Raw genomic sequence first — 20,311 nt, 5'->3', positions numbered from 1 at the left:
TTTGGTTTAACGATGCACTTTGATTTCGTTTGAGGTAGGGGGCGGGGGGTGCGTTGAGTGGAGATCGGTTTTATGGCAGACGAAACAAGATTACCCTTCACACAAACACAAGTTTCCTTACAAGTTGTTGATTTTGATCGTTCAGTTTGTATGACAGCTATACGTTATAGTGATCCGATCTAGTCAATTTCTTTGGAGATTGCACCTTTTCGTTGGAGAATAATCCATGTAAAATTTCGTAAATATCTCTTCAACTCAAACAGTTTTCCATACAAGGACTTGATTCCGATAGTTCAGTTTGTATGGCAGCTATATGCCAGAATGGTCCGTTATCGACGATTGCCACAAAGAAGCGGTTTCTTTAAGAGGAAAGGACGTATGCAAAATTTCAGATCTATATCTCACGAATTGAGAGACTAGCTCGCTTAGATATGCATCAATAAAAAGCTTTTAAAAATACTATTCCGTTTCTGTTTACATAAATCTCGAGGCAATCCAATCCAACCAGGAGAAGCGTACTCTACCGATTACGAAAGAATACCAAATAACATATATGTCCAGTGTGGAAAGAGTGCCCGCATGACTTTAACTACCTCCTCGCATGCCAACGGACCCCACTGATCTACAGCTTCTCTCCCTATAGTCCGATCATGTCTAAACAACACGTTTTCTGGGCCTACTTGAGACGATTACAATGACAGCCAAAACGAACCTAGCCACCTAGGCCGAGACTAGATAACCCCTATATAGATTTTTTTATAGTTTCTATCTCATTAAGACACCATCTTCATCTTTTGGCGCATAGCTTTTGTGAGCTTCGGTCTGTTGCTCGTGTGACCACAGACATCTCGACCATTGGCGTTCTTTCTCTAATTTTTTATACCATGCTTTTTCATGTCTTCCCTCAATTGGTCGATCCAGATCGATTTTGGTCTATTTCTTGTTTTAACATTGTCTACCTTGACTTCGATAATAAAATATGATTATTCGAAGAAGACTATTACATAAATAATATATTAGGTTCATATTTCAACTTCTTAAAAATCAGTTTAGCAACAAAATTAAGATTGAAAATTTTCAAAGGATTCCTATAATGTTTAGAAGTTTATAGATAACCGTAACGGACCGTATTCGAAGCTGTCCTTGTCAGATTCTTCTTACGTTACACCTTTTAGCATAATCTAACCTATAGTAAGGTTACCTGCTAGACGCGCTTTGTAAGCTTTCAACTTTGAATGATTATAAGTAGAATCTTAAAAAGTCGGTAAAATAACTCAAATATCTGATAAATAGTCAAACTCTTTTTATTCGAAATATTATTATTGGCGAAAGATTAATGTTTTGTTTAATAGATTCCTGCTTCCCTATCTTTCCAGATTGGAATTATATTACAAATATAATGTAGAATAGAAATCAGAAACAATCTTCGTCCCAAACCAAATGATATTTCAAAATCTTTCCCATATCAAAACAATACAAAAACCAAAAATGAAAACAGATTAATCCAGAACTATGTTTTGACAGACTCTGAAGTATAAAAATTCAAAATCTATTAATATTCTCTTCTTCTTTCTATACTCTAAAGCTTTCCACAAACACTTGAATTCAAAAACAATTTATTTGTATTTTTTTCAGATTTATTCAAACGCATAATAGATTTGTTATTTACTTTGTAAAACTAATCTCTTTCAGCTGTCATTTAAAGTGTCAAATAGCGAAATAAACAAAGAAACAATAACAAATGCGAAACAGCATAATTAAAATGCTGAACAACCCTCAAATAGCAAACACTCAACAAATACCAAAAGCATTGTAGGTATTATACGAAATTTAGGTATACAAGCACGTCGTCAGTAAAAGTACCAGGCTGAGGTGAGAGATTTTTTTTGGGTTGTGTTAAGGCCGTTCATTCCTCCAAATATTTGGCAGCTATTGCAACTTCGCTTACGACTTTTACACGTTGTTTACTCTGCGTATTTCATTATGCGACAATATTAGCATATTTTCAGGCGTTGACAAGCATTCAGCTAACGTTCGGTCGTTTGAATGAAAATTATAATAAAAATTAATATGTAGAAGCTGAAGAAGTTAAAACCGCTTGATTTTGGGAATTTCAGTTTTATTCTTTGTATGAGAATTTCCTATAGGAATTCAGGAAGCAGAAAAAAGCAATGAAGAAGTTGGCTGCGGTGACATTATTTGTATACAAAATGTTTTTGAAATATATTTAGTTCGCATATAAATTCATTAACTGTCATTACTCGCTAAATACATAGCTACTTGGCTTGGCCAAAGCTGCAGTGAAAAAATATTAGACTCTTTTTGAAATGAAAAGTGATAAATACTCATTTGGTTTAGCTGTTAATCCTACTCATTCAGTAGTCAAAAGTCATAATTCAAGCAATTGAGTCATAAGCCAATTCAAAATCGTAATTAAAAAATCAAATTTAGTCGTATTTAGTTCTATACTAATAAGTCATTATTGGGTAGGCAATAGTTAAAACTCAAAAAATTTATTCGTAAGTCAATAGTGGTTAGTCTATTCTGTAATCATCAGTCAAAATTTATATAATTTAGTTGTAAGTAAATAGTGATTAGTCAGTAGTCAATAGTCAATAGTCATAATTAGAACAATTTAGTCGAAATTTAATATTTATCACTCATTATTCATGTCATGTCATTATTCGGTAGTTATTTTAACTCAAATAATAGTAAGTTAATAGCGATTAAACACTATTTAGAGGTCAATAATCAAAATAGTCATTATTCAGCAGTCAATAGTCATAACTTAAATATGTAATTAAGCTGAAAGTTGGAGTTATAATTAGTCACAATTCAGCAGTCAATAGTCAAAATCCAAATTATTTAGTCGTAAGTCAATAATAATTAGCCATTATTCAGTAGTTAGTAGTCAAAACTCAAATAATTTAGTCGTAAGAAAACGGCGATTAGTCACTTTTTAGAAGTCAATGGTCAAAAATCAATTTATTTAGTCCTAAGTCAATATACAGTAGCAAATAGTCATTATTCATAAAATTTAGTCGTGGATTGTATAGTCAAAATTCAAATAATTTAGTTGTAAGAAAATAGCGATTAGTCACTTTTTAGAAGTCAATGTCCAAAATTCAATTTATTTAGTTATAAGTCAATAGTATAAGTCGTTATACAGTAGCAAATAGTCATTATTCAAATAATTTAGTCGTGGATTGTATAGTCAAAATTCAAATAATTCAGTCTCAAGTTTAAAGTATTCAGTGATATTACTAATGACTTATATTAACAATTTATAAGTGATTATTATTTTTTTATGATTGATTTTATGATTGAATGTAAGTCATTAGATATAATCTGTAGACATTTGTAAATACAATTTTCATTTCTAGTATTTTTCTCTAAAATGCGCCATAAATATTTAAATAATAAATCTGCTAGTGATCATACGTATTGCTAAATATACAGAGAACCTCAAGCTTAAATACAAAATACCTTTTTTTCAAACTTTTCGCTATCTTCGTATATAATTACCCCACCTACCGTAACTTCCATAACAAAATAGCAACAAAAATGGCGAATTTGCAAGCCTGCCCGCAGCTATTCAGCTCGTTCAAATCAACGCAATACAAAAGAAAAGCATGCCTCAGACTCAACTCATTTACCGCACAATGACATTGCGCCCAAAAATAGGCAATCACAATTTTATTTATTTATTTACGTTCACCCACCGCGCTCCCCACCCCTCCGAAAAAACTTCATAAATAATCATACGTGTGCAGGCATCTGAACTTCTTTTACCCAGCTAAATAGATAAAAATTTCGTTTTCGTTTTCGTTAGACATGCTGCCAACTACCAACGGCACAACGCTACTTTCTTGCCGTCAATTTGGTTGCTTTGTCTTTGGCTGTGTCTTTATCTGCGTCTCAACAATTGCAGCATCAGTTAAGCGGACCTCAAGTGGGCGATGGAGCGATGGGGCGGTGGAAGTTGTCGTTTGTTGCAAAACTTTTCCAATTTTCCCCTTTTTATCGTAAATTGCCGCTCAATATTGGATAAATGCTTGCGTACGCCTCGTGGTATGCTACACGTTTGGGCTGTTGCGGGCTCTGCGTCTGCTACCGTCGCCATTTTTCTACTTCACTAGATTTTGTCGCTTACTGAATTTCATTTACGTGTCTTGCTCTGCTCTTATTTATTTATTTTCTAACTGTATTAGCTGAATTTTTTCGCAAAAGCAGGAAAATATTCCTTTTATCCAATATCGTAAATAAGCAATCTGATTGTTGTACGTGCATATGACTGCCAGCACATACGCGTATTACTGAGGTACTGAGGCATTTATACTGTGTATGAATTGCCTTAGCTTTGGGCTTTATTTTGATCTCTTTTTATGTGCGCTTGTAGCTGTGGAAAGAGTTTCCCTGCACGAGCGTAATGATTTTATTGGAAATTACTGTAACTTATCGTTAACGATGAGCACAAAAAGGTTCCGGGAAGAATTACTTGAAGTGCTCTGCCCAAATAAATACATTTAATACAAGTATTGGTGTAAATACATAAATATTTTATTGAAGTTTTAACGAGTAAACATGTGCGTTCAGTAGAATTCGCATAACCCAAAAACTTTGTTTAGTGGACAGAACTATACTGAAATTTCTTCAGAAATAAATGTTTTTAGAAATTTTTTTAATATTTTGTTATATAACAAGAGATTTACAATATTAATTAAAGGTTATGTTTGAGGAAGAATTAATTCTGTGTTGAATTATTGTCAGAAAGAGGTTCTGTATGTAAACGGTGATCTATTTCTAGGTTCCCTAATAAAAAAAAACCCAGACATTTCACATTTAATGGGGAATGTTTATTATCATTCTTTGGCTTTGGCTTTTAAATGAAAGCCGCGGCTACGTCTCAGACGACAGTCCATCTGTTGAGTCCAATTTTCTATGCATTTCAACTGGTAACTGGCGAATGACACTGGTGACGTTTTGCTCCAAGGCCTGAATCGAAGCGGGATTGTCCGCATAGACTTTAGACTTTACATATCCGCACAGGAAAGAGTCTAAAGCTGTGATATCACAGGATCTTGGTGGCCAATCGACCGTCCAAAAACGTGATATTACCTGCTCACCGTAATATTCTCTCAATAAATCCATTAATTGTGATGCGATGTGTGGGAAGTGGCGTCAGCTTGTTGAAACCAAATGTTGCCGAAATCGCGAACTTCAATGTCAGGCGTCAAATATTCGGTTATCATGGCGCGATAATCGTCACCATTGACGGTTACGTTCTTATCGGCTTCATTTTCCAAGAAATATGGATCGATGATTCCACCGACCAATAAACCACACCAAACGTTGCGTTTCTGAATGAAATGGTAGCTCTTGAATCTCTTCATATTGATCTTCTTCCCAAATGCGGCAAGTTTGCTAGTTTGCACACCCATTGAGCCAGAAATAACTCTCATCGTTTAACAAAATTTGGTTTGAAAACGTCGGCACATTTCAAGCGCCCATTGTACGAAGCAATGCCGCTAGCGAAGTTCGATGTCAAGCTCTATTTTGTACGCTTTTAATTAAAGATCTCGACGTAAAATGCGCCAGGTCGTTTCTTACGTCAGTGTCCGAGTTGCTGCGAACGGCGCTCTTCAAAATGAGTGAAAATAATGAAGAAGTTGGCTATATTTTGAAATTTTTTTTATAAAAAAGGAAGAATGCCATGTAAGCTACCAAGGAAGTTTGTGAAGTTTACGAAAACGATGTTGTATCAATTCGTCTAGCACAACAATGGTTCGCTCGCTTCCGTTCTAGAAATATCGAAATTTCGATTTACACTGATGAAAGTTTTACACTGTTGGAATAATGCCTCTAGTGGAAAAGTGGTCGATCAAAATGGTACATATTTGTTAATTAATTTATTATAAATGTAAAAAAAAAATTTGTTGAAATTTGATTAAAAATACGAAAAAAATTTTCCGATTACCCAATATTTCTTTAGGGAATTTAAATTTTTTTGTCGATTTATTATTTATGTTTTTTTTGTTGCTTCCACGTTTTAAATGGTTTTGTTAGAAATTTAAATCATTTGAAGTTATTTTTGTGAAAAACGCGCTCTATCCGGGCTTTAAAATATCAAGCCGAAAATGGAAACACAAAAATTTAAGTAGAAAAATATTTCTTTGATAATTTATTTAATTTTTTTTTCTATTTTTGATTTTTTTTTTGTTCTTTCTACATCTTAAGTATTTTACGTAGTTCGGAATTATATTCATTTCCCGTCATTTTTCGAAAAAATAAAATCTCTAAGCTCTTTAAGACGTACAAACCTTAGCACAACTAACCCACCTACCCACTTTTTCAACACCAACCCGCTATCTCACCACTATTTCCTACGCTGATCGCACTTAATGAAATTCCAATCAACACACTCGCCGTTAATCCACAATTAATTTCAAGGATAACTGCGCAAAAGCCGCTAATCGGCACCCACACCCAGCCACAGACGCACGCACAAATCCAAACGAGTGCTTAACAACTTAATGTATTTTGGTTGCTTTGATTGCTTTATCTGTGCGCAAAACTTAGGCGATGATTTGCGAGCAATTTGTATGCCCAGCACGCGACATGCAAAGAAACGCACGAGAAACTGTAAATAATAAAGGAGAGCTTTGAGAAGCTACAATGCGGACATGACACTGACAACTTAGTCAACACGGACATGTGTGCTTCAGCAGCATGTATGCATGTGTGTGGACCCAGTAAAACGCTGAATCATGCAACTTCATTAAATTGAAGAACAACGCGCTGCTGCGCCAGAGCCCTCAAGTCACTGAGGGTACAGGTCACAAGTAATCGCAGCAAAACCGTAAGAAAATACTTTCACTGATTCAATGGGTGGTTAAATCTAAGCTGCAGTTGAATTTGTTCAATCATCTTTGTACTGGATTTGTGATGTTTATCGTGAGATTTACTAAGCCATGACTATTTATATTTCAATGCCTTCAGCCTTCACCCTAACTGCGATTATGGTGCCTCCACTGCCTGCTCCAATGCACTTCAACCGCCTTCCCCTTTGCCACTCGGCTTGCTGCTCGATTACATCGTTAGTTGCGCTATCCGTTGCTCTTCGGTTTTTATTCGCTTTTGTGGAATTATTTCTTATTTTGTGCGGATTTTAATGCTTGAACGCATTTTCGTTTCCGTCCGCAACCAACGTTATCTAGGCGTGTGTGTATTATTTTCCTTTCAGCTCCTTATATTCCATTCTTATTGCCATTGTCCTGTCTATTAAAAATCGACGCACGATGACCCGCGTAATTTTCATTTTCTTCTTGATTTGCTACGAATGCCAAACGCCGAAGCAATTGCTATCTCTGACTCGCTGGGGTTGCTAGCAGCCAGATTGTGCGTTCGGCTTTGTAAATGTTTCTAAATGCAATAATTCGTCGAATGTGCGTTTGGAAAGTTTTGTTACTCCTCAGCAGCAGGAAAAAAAACAGAAAAGTGGATAGAAATGTGTGCAGTTGTGGAAAATGGCATTCATGAAAGTTTTATTTCACCATGTAGATGTTTATATATATATATATATAGATATCCTAATCAAATCCTATAATTTTATGTAATTCCAAAAGTCAATCTCAGGCATGACGTTTGATATTTTTGAACTAAGAATATTTTTGTTTTGTGAGCAGGGTTAAATCCACCTTATTGTAAAATTATTGTGCTGAAGCATGAAAAAAAATTTGAATTTGAATTTTTTTTTATTTTATTTCAGATATTTAGAAAAAAAAATTGAGATATTTTTTTATATTTTTTTTATTTTTTTTTATTTTTCAGGTAAAGAATGCATTCAATGTAGCCTCTGAAAGAAATACATTTTTTTTAATATTGAGTAGTCGAAAAAGCAGAATGAAAAAAAAAGTACTTAAATATTTTGAGAAAAGTACTCTATATGTATAAGATATTTAGAAAAAAAAATTGAAATATTATTGGATTTTTATTTTTTTTATTTTTTAGGTAAAGAATGCATTCAATGTAGCCTTCGAAAGAAATAATTTTTTTTATATTGAGTAGTCGAAAAGCAGTTTCATATTCTTTGTCAAATTTCAACATATTTTTTCATATAAACATAAATAAATAAATATGTACCATTTTTGTCAACCAATTGTTTGCCATTTTTCCGCCAGAGACATTATTCCAACAGTATAAAACTTTCATCAGTGTAAATCGAAATTTCCAAAACGGAAGCGAGCGAACCATTGTCTCCGTAAATTTCACAGATTTCATTGCTGACTTGAGTGGCATTCTTTCCTATTTTTTACAAAAATTTTAAAGTATATCAAATTTAAAATTTCCGTATTTAATTTTTTTATTGCTTAAATGAAGCTTAAAATCTCACCTTTCCAACATAATATGGTATGATTGGCGCACTAGAGATATACGACTGCAACGACATCTTTTGACATAATACGAAAAGACTTTTTCGACTACCTTATACTAAAAAAACTGTACATCTCTAAAGGTAAATTGAATGCATTTGTTCTAAAAATAAAATCTGCAAACTTCTCAAAAAAATTTTAATATCTCAAATGTATCTCAAAAATTTTTTTTTTCTCAGAAAAGCAATTTTTTAATATTTTCAATAACAGTTTCTCCATTCTACACACATATTATATTAAACAAAATTATAACTTTAAAGGCTACATTAAATGAACTTTTCCACAAAAATATTAAAAAGAAATTGTAAAACAATTTAAAAAAATTTTTTTCACAAAAATCTTAAAAAAATTCTATAAATATTTCCAAAAAATTTTTTACAAAAATCTCAAAAAAAAAGTTTTTTTTTTCTCAAAATATTTATCTGCAATAATGTTCAATTCTAGAATCCTTTTAACTTATAATATGTATTTCTTTAATAACAACTTTGAATGGTTAAATATTAAAAAGAAATTGTAAAAATATTTCAAAAAAATTTCTTTACAAAAATCTCAAAAAAAAATCTTAAATTATTTGAAAAAAAAATTTTTCAAAAATTTCAAAAAAAAATTCTAAAAATATTACAAAAAATTTTCTTTACAAAAATCTCAAAAAAAAAATTCTTTTTTTTCTCAAAATGTATATCTATAATATTGTTCAATTCAAGAATCCTATTAACTTAAAATATGTACTTCTTTAATAACAACTTTGAATGGTTAAATATTGAAAAGAAATTGTAAAAATATTTCAAAATTTTTTTTTTCTAAAAACCTCAAAAAAATTCGAAAAAATATTTCAAACAATTTTCTTTATAAAAATCTCAAAAAAAAGTATTTCTTTTCTTTTCAAAATATTTATCTATAATATTGTTCAATTCTAGAATCCTATTAACTTAAAAGACGTATTTCTTTAATAACAACTTTGAATGGTTAAATATTAAAAAGAAATTGCAAAAATATTTCAAAATTTTTTTTTCCAAAAATCTCAAAAAAATTCCAAAAATATTTCAAAAAATTTTCTTTACAAAAATCTCAAAAGAAAAGGTATTTTTTTTCTCAAAATATTTATCAATAATATTGTTCAATTCTAGAATTCTATTAACTTAAAAAATGTATTTCCTTAATAACAACTCTGAATGGTTAAATAACAAATAGAAATTGTAAAAATATTTGAAATTTTTTTTTTCCAAAAATCTCCAAAAATTCTAAAAATATTTCAAAAATTTTCAAATCAAATTCAAATCTCAAAAAAAAAAGTTTTTTTTCTCAAAATATTTATCTACAATATTGTTCAATTCAATACTATTAACATAAAAATGTATTTCTTTAATAACAACTTTGAAAGGACCTCATGTACCTACTTATGCTAATTTAATTCCCTGCAAACATCCTGATATACATATGTACATCTATGTTCATAAAAGATTGTTGCCTGATTTTATGAGCAACTTTGCATGAAATCGCACTTCCGCACTTGCATTGGTACTTTGCCTGCGTCGGCCACATTGCCGCCGAGCGCCCTCCAAATCACAGCGAAAGGGTACTTGGCTTTGCGGCACACACAAGCAAACACATATACATACATATATGTAAATATGTATGCTTATGCACACGCTGAGCATAAACAGTTGCGCTATTGTGCGCGCCGTTTTCTTTTTGCTCTCCTTGCTGCCTTTTTTCATTTGCGAAAGTCACACTCAAAATTGCGTTTAACTAAGCGTAAAAATTATAAGCAAATTAATTTACAACAAATGCCCAACTTGTTGTAAAACAATGCAACCAACAAAGTTTTTATGCAACCACAGCAGCAAGAGAGCAACAACAGCGGCAGCAGCAGCCACTTTGCCAGCACTCGGTGAAATGTAAAACAATAATTTCCTACACACTCGCTCATATATTTATATACATATATGTATGTATGTGTCTGTGTATTCATGTATATAAGTGTGTATAAATATATGTATGTGTGTATTGATGTATGTATGTGCGTCTGTATTTCGTTGTAAATGGCAGCACAGACGGAGCGGTGCGAGCGACAGAGCAAATGGTCGCTTGGCTGGGCAACGAAAAAGCCAAATCGCCAACAACAGCAACAAGGTGGCGTGAAAATCTGAAACAGAAGTTTTTTACTAATTGCACTGGTACACACACATACACATACCTATTTAAGTGCTTGTGTATTTCATTCTAGCAAATTCATACATTGTTTTAACTATCTGAAGCTTGAAGCAGAACAAATTTTAACATGTGTTTTACATTCATCGCCGCTTAAGTTTAGCACCACGCCCATTCACCACGCAGAACGCCACTGAATTTTATGGGAGCAAGTGCTAAGCGCTGTGCGTTGCTGTCAGCGATTTAATTTCAAATGGTCTTGCACTTTGGAAGAAAAATTACGTGTGAGACCAATTAAAGGAGTTGCTGAGAATGAAAATTTAGTGTGAAAACCCTAGAAAGTAGGTTCCTGGAATGTACAGTTATGCATAGAATCAAGAAATGTGCCTTTTTAAGCCTAAGAAGACTTTCCTACCTAGTGTAATACGTATAATCTGAATAAAAAATTGTAATAGAGGATGATATAAAGAGAACTTAAAAGCTTGTGAAAAGCTTTATTTTTATTCAGCTTTCTGCAAAGGTCTTCTAAGTCAAAGATCCGCAGCATGCAAAAAGAACCCTCTAACTCTTAGACCCTTCTTCAGAAGAAATAATAATATTGGATATTCTACACATAGAGATCCTTCAAAAGCTTTGCCAAAAGCTTTGGTTTTCATCCGATGCTTTCAGCAAAGATTTTTTTAGTCAAAGAACCACAGAATCCACGAAGTTATCTCTAACTGCTAGATCACTCTTAAAAAGAAATAAAAGTAGATATAAAATGAACTTAAAAACTGTAAAAAGCTCGAGTGTTTTGTGGACCGATTTCAGCAAAGATTTTCTTAGACAAAACTTGAAAAAATCCAGAAGAACTGTTTAGCTGCTAAATCCCTCTTACGGAGTAAAAATAATAAAAAATATCTATATACACATAAAGAGAACTTAAAAGCTTGTAAAGAGCTTAGTCTTTTGTTGACAGATCTCAGCAAAGTTTTTCTTAGTGAAAGACTCACAGAACCCATAGAGATCTCACTAACTCCTGGGACACTTTTAAAACTATTTAATAATAGAGAATATAAAGAGAATTTGCAAGATTTTCAAAATCATAGCTTCTTATCGACAGATTTCAGCAAAGTCTTTTTAGTCTGAGATCCATAGATTCCTGGAAGATCGCTCCAACTACTGGTTCACTTTTTAGAAGAAGTTAGATATAAGGCGTACTTAAAAGCTTGTCAGAAGTTTAACTTAAACTAAGATCCACAGAGCCCAGAAAGGTCTTTATAATTACTAGATCCCTTTTAAGGAGAAAAAGTTATACCAAGCTCCACAGAATAATGGAGGACCTCTCAAGAGACTGAATCACTCCTCAGAAGATATCATGCATAACCACACATTATACATAATATCTTCTTAAAAGCTCATCAAGAGTTTAGCTTAAACCACAATTACCAAAATCCTGGAAGAACTCTCTAACCACTTTATCAATCTTTAGAAAGCCTTCTAATATAGCATAAAAAGTTACTTAAAAGCTTGTCGGACCTTAGCTTAAACTAAGAACCAAAGAATCTTGGCAGGTCTTTCTAATTAGTGGATTTTTTTTAAAAATCAAAAGCTAACCTACGCTACACTGAATCTTGGAAGATCTCTCAAACTATTAAATCTCTCCTAAGAAGAAATTATAACATAGAATATATAAGAAACTTAAAAGCTTTTGAAAAGCTTAGCGCTAATTGCTGTGTCAATCTGTAGAAGAGCTTATGATATTTGTATTCAAAGGAAACTTAGAAGCTTGTAAAAAGCTTAACTTAAACTAAGGTCCACAGAATTCTTAAATATGTCTCTGATTACTGTACAAACTTTTAAAAGAGCTCGTAATATAAAATACAAATAGAACTCAAAAGCTTTTAAAAAGCTTAGTTTAAACCAAGATCCACAGAATCCATAAGAATCTTTCTTACTGTTGGATTTCTTCCAAGACAAACTTATTATATACGATATGTAGTTATAAAGCTTGTAAAAAGCTTAACTTTTGTCAATAGCTTTCATCAAGCTTTTCATATAAAGGTGTTTCCTTTAGTCCAAAAGTATAACTTTAGAAAATAAAATTGTTCTAAAGGTGAAACTATAATATTGCAATCCCACATACTACGCTACGTAGCCCTCGAAAGCTTGGAGGTTTTTGAACAGAGCTTGGAAAGGTTTTTTTTAGTTTACGGGATTTATTTAAGTCATTTCCTTTCTCAAATATTTGGAGTGTACGAAGGAGTAAGTGAAAATATAATATTGAAATCCCACATAGTACTCTACATAGATCTTGAAAACTTGTTCGTCTTCTCCACAGAGTTCCTATAGTTTGCTGGATCTACTTAGTCAAACCATTTCTTATATATTTGAAGTATATGAGAAAGTCAGACGAAAATATAATAGTCTAATCCCACATACTACATTACAGAACTCTCGAAAGATTGGCGAATAAAAGTGTTATCTTAGTTTATTGATCTACTTAGTCATTTTCTTTCTTATTCATAATATTTCAAGTGCATGGGGAAGATAGATACAACAAAATATTCGAATACCACATAGCTCCCGGAAGCTTTTCTGAGTTTTCCGCAGAGCTTGGAAGGGTCTTCTTCGTTTTCTTTCTCATATTTTTGAAGTCTACGAAGACGTATTATAGAAACAGCTTCCGAAATTCTTTTATTTACTAAAATTTTAACATATCACAGTTACGTGGTGCGAATTTTAAAGAAAGTTTGAAAGCACTCTGAGAACGTTTTTTCACTTTCTGATAATTTGAGCAATAATGTCTTATGCTTTTCAACGTATTCGAAAGCTTATTGTTTCATGATCATATAGATCATTGACTTCGACATATTTTTGTTGTACAACAAAATAATTAACAGCACTAACGACTAAGCTCTGCAACAAATCGCACGTCATTAATATTATTGCAGTCCAGCCATTTGCAACAGCAGCAGCTTAGTCTCCAAAATAAATGAAAACAACGAGTACTTTGCATAATCTTTTCACTCGACACAAAATGCAGTCAATTATTTTCATTAAAATTATTTCCACAAATTGGCACACAAATCTGACAAAATCTTAAGCCTCTAATGACCGAAATGGGCGGTCAAACCCAAAATTGATGAGGCATATTTAGGCAACCAAACTGAAGGTGGCGGAAGAGAGATTGGCAAACGCTGCTTGTAGTATACTGCAATATTAGCAACAGCAACAACAACAACAAAATATGAAATGGGCAACAAATTTGTCTAAAATTTCGCATGCAACACACATTCGCTTGCCTAGTTAGTGTGCTGTCGGCCAACTCGTTTAGGCAACTGTGCGGCCATATTATGAGCTAACCAATACAGACGCCGAATACAGGAGTAATGAGCTAATGGTCAGTCAAATTTAGCGAATGCACAAACCAATTTAATACATCGCCCGAAAAATGCGTGCAACTCACGGGGCATGGCTTAAAATTATTGCCATTACAGGCGGCCACCACAAAGAGGTTAGGCGGCTGCATGCGTAGCGACCGTTGGCCGGGAAGAGTTGGTTAACACTGGCATAGCGTTGGCGCTCTATTGGACGGACTCGTGCGTCCAGTTTCGGGCTCAGCTGTTGGCAAATGCTATTATGTAGTCGACGATGCGCTCATTTGGCCCAATAACGGTAAAATTGTGCGTGTGTGTGTTTGCTACGCTGAAAATGTGTGTTCGCACATGTTAATTTTAATTTATACGTTAATTGAAACCACTGCATCGTATGCGTGGGCATTCGGAGATTTTACAATTTTGCCGTACATGCAACATGCAAAATTCAACAACAACAACGTTGGCTGGAAAAACATTGCAAGCTTGAAGTCAATGCATATAGTTATACTTATGGGTATATAGCGGGTATAAAACGGGTATAAAGCGGAGAGCTGGGACTTTATGTCGGCAACAATGTACCGGTTGAGTGTGTTAAGGCCCAGCAGGAAATTATTCGCAATAAAAAAATATTTTTGGCATTTTAAGCGATGTTTTCAAAATAATAAATTCAAATTAAAATATACTAAATAATGCGTAGAGGGCTTCAAACGTTTACTTTACTAAATAAATTGAAAATCTTCAAACTATGGAAAACGATGAGGATTTCTTTTTGGGTATTTTTATTACTCTGTTAGAAAATTACAGTCTGGGCTGATTGTAAGTCCATTTATCGGAAAACGATAAAGCCAACTCAAAATTTTATAATTTTTGGTATCGTTTAGGAGTCAGAAAATTACTGTTATTTCTAAAATGAGTGAGAGGAGAGATAACGCACGTTTTTCTTTTTTCTTAAACTCTTTTCTCTCTCTTTCATCAAATAAACCGACATGATATAATTTGAGAGATAAAATAAAGAAAAAAACTTAGACGGAGAGAAAAGAACTGGATTTGAAGATAGAGAGAAAAAACTACATACATATGTGAAAGAGAAGTAACGAGCACTAAAATAGAGAAAAATTGAGGGAGAGACAAGAAGCACTATATGAAAGCGAAAGAAAGAGAAGAACGACATCTAAAATAAAGAAAAAACTTGAAGAGAAAAAAAACCATCGAGTGAAAGAGAGGGAAATACAGGAAAGAAGCACTAGGTGATAGCGGAGGAATGAGAAGTTCAGAGTGTTAAAAGAGCACTACTTCCTTTGAGAGAGGTTTCCTCGACATAACTATGGTCCACCCGTAGACAATGCATTGATAATAGCTTTAATAAACTTGTTTCCTCTATCTTTTAACAAATAAACCTAAAAAGTGATAACTTGAGAAATAAAATGGAGAAAAAAGTGAAGGAGAGAGAGAAAAAGCAATGACTAAAAGAGTAAGAATGTGAACTTCGAAGTATTAGAAGAGTGTTATATTTTCAAAGCGGTCCCCTTGACATAATTTACGATCCACCGCTAGATGACGCAATAACGAGTCAGTGTTAAATTTGTTGACTTCTTCTGGAAAAAGGTTATTGTAAACATTTTGACTTAAAAAAAAAATAAATTATATAACATATATCACAATATCACCAACATTTCACACAAATCGGCTATGAAACCCCGAAAAAATTAGAGTTTTTATTGCTTTCCTTTCTTATAAAAAGTGACAAAAAACAAAAACAAAACTAAGAGAGAGAGAAAAAAGGCACTGAGTGAAAGAAAAAGAGCGAGAACTTCAGTGTATGTATTAGAAGAACATTACATTTTAGAAGTAGTATACTTGACATAAATTGTGTTCCACCACTAGATGGCGCAGCCGCGAGCTAGTGTTAAATTTGTTAACCTCTCCTTCATAAAGGTTATTATTAAACATTTAGCCATGAAATAGAAGTATATAGCTATAAATCTCTCACATTTAACTCAAATCGCATTGGAAACCCCGAAAAATAGTAAAAGGTTTTTATTCTTTTCCTTGGTGGTAAAAATTTCAGCATACCGCATCTTGAAGCGTATGATTATGAATCTTATAGTCGAAATACTGCTCAAACTCAATTTTGGTATAACCATTAGCTCTATAAAATGGGGGTCTCTTATCGTCCAAATACTGCTCAAACTCAATTTTGGTATAACCATTAGCTTTATAAAATGGGGGTCTCTGATCCGAGTCTGTTTTGTCTTTTTCATTCAGGGTGTTGTTTTAAGTGGCGGATCCGAAACCTAGCGCACAACCCTCGGGAGAAATATTTCGTCTTCTCTTCTTAGCTAACCTTCAAAGGAATGTTTTTTAGCTACCCAGAGGATACGTGGTCTAAGATCGGAAGTCGTGAGCTGTTTGAACCATATGTAAAAGAAGCGTTTCTGGCCACTCCCAAGTGAATAGCGCTCTGAGAAATTTCCTCCCTTGTGTGAACACATGCTTTCATAAAAATTAACTCTTTCAGCGCTTTTCATGTATCTTGTAGAACGACCTTTAAGGTTCTCATTATTTTTGGAAAAAGTCACACAGTACCATATCTCTCGAATACGGAGGCTGGAGCATCCTTACAGCAAAAAGTTCTTATAGGGAAAAGTTTTTTATTTGACGACATATCCTTAAGAAATTTGGTATGGGTTATTACTCAAAACATCGCTATAATATCCGAACATAATTTTCAGATCGAACAGTAGCATATAGCTGCCATACAAACCCACTTCGAAAAATTAAGTTCTTGTAAGGAAAACTTTTTCATTTGACGAGATATTTTCAAGAAATTTTGCGTGAATTATTATTCAAGGTAAGGTTATAATCTCTAAAGAAATTGTGCAGATCGAACCACTATAGCATATAGCTGACATACAAACTTACCGATCAAATGCAAGTTTTTGTATGGAAACTTTTTTTGTGAAGAATATGAAAAATTCTCAAAATTGGATATATATTATTATCTAAAGCAACGGTACAATCTGCGAAAGATTTGTTCAGATTAGACTACTATAGCAAATAGCTGCCATATAAATTTGACGAAGCTTTTGAATGCAAATTTTTTTTGTGAAGAATATGATTTTGGTTGAAATCTACAATTCATTCCCGCACTACAAAACTCCAGCACCATACGCAATTATTGTTAAATTACAAGCGCCAAAAATAATACTCTTAAATTCCTTTTTAAGCAAAATTCCGCTTTGTAATTAACTTTTTTAGCAACTAAAGCTGTACGCCTTAAATAAAAAGTGCCTTCCACGGCCGCCTACATAATCGTTGTGTCTAAAAAAGTGGCAACGTTTGAAAAAATACGCGCCAGTTGTCGTTGAAGTCCATAATTTGGCTGTTTGTGCAAAGCGCCGCCGAATTGGAAACCTTGAACCGTGAAAATATTATTTTACACGCAAAATAAACAACAACAATCACAGCTAGTACAACAACAATGTGTGCGCAGCGAATCAATGCAAAATCATAAATAAACAAGTTGCAAAAATTAAGGAAAAACAATAAATATTAAAGCGCACACACACAACTACGCTCGTGTATGAATAAATGCTTAATAAATATAGCTTGTGTGTGTGTGCGTGTGTTGCTGCGCCGGAACTGGCAGAAAAACAATAAATAAATGCAGTTGTGCGACAAAGCGCAATCTGTTCGCCAGTGACTTTTCCAGCGTTTTTTCACACTTTTGCCGCTTTTTACACAACTACATACATACCCACACGCTTACAATGCCCTCGGTGCTCATTGTACTTGACCTGTGCGGCTGTGTGTGTTTGCTTGCGTCTGGTTGGGGTCGGCCACTTATATTGACATATTAATTCGTTACGCCATATTGGCCATCACAAGCGATTGGCTTTTGTTCATGTATGTGTGTGCGTATGTGAGCTGTTACATGTACTATTTGCCATTGTAATTGTTGTTGTCATGGCTTCGTATTGCGTTTCAGTGATTTCACATGAGATTTCGTCATCGAAAAGTGCTTTGCGCTTTAAACTAGCGCAGGCGGGCCGTGAGCGGAGTGCGGACTTGATAATCTTTATTTTTTTGCCTTGCGCCATATTTGCAGTTGCAGTCAAATGTGACAGACTGTAAATTGACCAGCCAGTTGGTGTGCGGAAAATATTAAAATCCAATGTAAATAATAAAAATTTGCAATAAAAATATTTTGTTTGAATTAAATTCGACTAAAAGTGCAACACTGCTGCAAATACTTATGTGAGTGTGTGAGTGACGGCAGCGTTGTTGCAGAATTTAATAAATGCAGCATAAGTTGTGGCGCAAATTGACAATGCATTTCACATATGGATTAGGAGTGGAAATATATTTATAAATTCTAGCTAAAAAATAGAAAGTTTTGTTAATATTTGAGCTTAATTTACATTTCACTAGAAACACTAATTAATTTTCCATATTACAAGTTTAAGAAAAATGCTTTAAGAATTATATTTATTTAAAAGCATTACAACTCTTATTAAAAATCATTAGCTTTCACTAAAAACTTTGTTGAAACCCGTACACATACCTTTGGCAACTTGTAAAAGCTCAAAACGCTGCCCTCCACTTAATACTTGCGACAAAGCTTAAACTTCCCTTTTATAACTTTCGAGGCTTCCACTACCAGAAACTCCAGAAATTTGAAACGCCGTCACTGAAGCTCAAAAAGCTTCGTTTTTCTTAATAAATATAAAAAGCTTCCCCAGGTAAGCTTACTGAATGCTTTTTGTACTAAATTCAATAATTGAAAGCTTTCCGTGAAATGAGATATTTGGAAATCATTATCACTAAAACGCAAAAAGCTACATTTCGCTTAATAAATGTCAAAAGTTTTCACGTAGGAAGCTTCCTGAAAGCTTTATGTTAGACACGCTGTAAGTGAATGCTTTCAGTGAAATGAGAGAATTGAAAATAAAAAAAGCTCATTTCGCTTAATTAATGTCAAAAGCTTTCACTTGGAAAGCTTCCTTAAGGTTTTTTGTTAGAAACGCAAAAAGTGAATACCTTCAGTGTAATGAGAGAATTGAAAACCATTATCAAAAAAGCTCGTTTGGCTTAGTAAATGTCAAAAGCTTTCACTTAGAAAGCTTTCTGAAAGCTTTTTGTTACAAACGCAGTCAATGATAATTTTTGGGGATAAAGAGAATGAGGAACTATATCGCTTAAGCACAAGACGCTTTCCTTCATCTAATAAAAGCAAAGGCTTTCACTAGGAAAGCTTACTGAAAGCTGTATTGTTGTAAAGAAGAAAAATGGTAAATTTCGTGGAAATAAAAGAATTTGAAACACTATCATTAAAGCTCAAGAAGCTATGTACGCTTCGATTAATAAATGTAAAAAATTTTTCACACGTAAATCTTCCTGAAAGCTTTACACAATAAACGCAATACAAGTGTAGCGGAAATAAAATATTGGAAAATTAGTAAAGCTCTAAAAGCTTGGATTTGCTGTATAAATGCGAAAAGCTTTTAATAGGAAAGCTTTCTAAGAGGTTTTTTGATAAAAGCAATACATGATCATTTTTGGAGGAATGAGAGAATTGGAAAATTCTATTACTAAAGCTCAAAAAGCTTCCATCCGCTTAATAAATGCGAAAAAATGTTCACTAAATTTATGTTACTTTCATTCTGAAAGCTTCCAGAAATTGTTTGGTAATAAACGCAATTAATGATAATTTTCGGTGAAATGCGAAAATTTGAAAACAGTACTACTAAAGCTGTAGGTGCTTCGTTTCGTTTAAAAAAATAACTATGAAAGCGCCCACAAAGCTTTTTCTAACAAACGCAGTAACTTTGGGGGAATCAAAGATTTAGATATCTTCTAAATCATGAATATTTTCATTTCAAACTTATCCAACGCTTTGAAAAAACTTCTCGCTCGACTTAACTTGTTTTCTTATACGCATGAAAAGAGCTTTCACTATGGAAGCTAGTTAGTAAAACTTTCATAATAATAATTTCAGCCATTTAAAGAAATTACAAAATATTTTCTGAGGTACACTACTTAGCATTTGGCTATGACAATTAGAACGAATGGAAGCTCAGGAAGGAAAATACGTACAATTTTGTCAAAGTTTGAGAGCTTCATTTCAATTGCCTGCATTAAGGAATGGAGAGTGCTTCTCGGTACAGTTCTCAAACTCTCACTATAAAAGCTGCTTGAGTATATTAGATGTTTCCGTTAGGTTATGGTCAAAACTTAAAGTGTGTTTGGAATGTGAAAGCTTTCACAAGTGCGAAAGCTTAACTTCCATTGTTATAAGTTCAATTTATGAAGAAAGTTTCAAGACAGAAAAAACAAGGACTTTTGGCAAAGTAAGAAAACCCAATTTCG

The 20,311-nt window shown here is 33.4% G+C and overlaps 1 protein-coding gene across 1 annotated transcript in view; it reads right to left on the bottom strand.

The window, feature by feature from the left end:
- The window catches only part of LOC120778414 (nuclear transcription factor Y subunit beta), a 194,725-nt gene that overhangs the window by 107,143 nt on the left and 67,271 nt on the right, over positions 1-20,311 (bottom strand). The window lies entirely within an intron of this gene.

Source organism: Bactrocera tryoni, chromosome 5 (genome assembly GCF_016617805.1).
Source record: "Bactrocera tryoni isolate S06 chromosome 5, CSIRO_BtryS06_freeze2, whole genome shotgun sequence".
NCBI classification, from domain to species: Eukaryota; Metazoa; Arthropoda; class Insecta; order Diptera; family Tephritidae; genus Bactrocera; species Bactrocera tryoni.
Note: the sequence above shows the minus strand (reverse complement) of the source record. Positions and strands in the feature narration are given on the sequence as shown.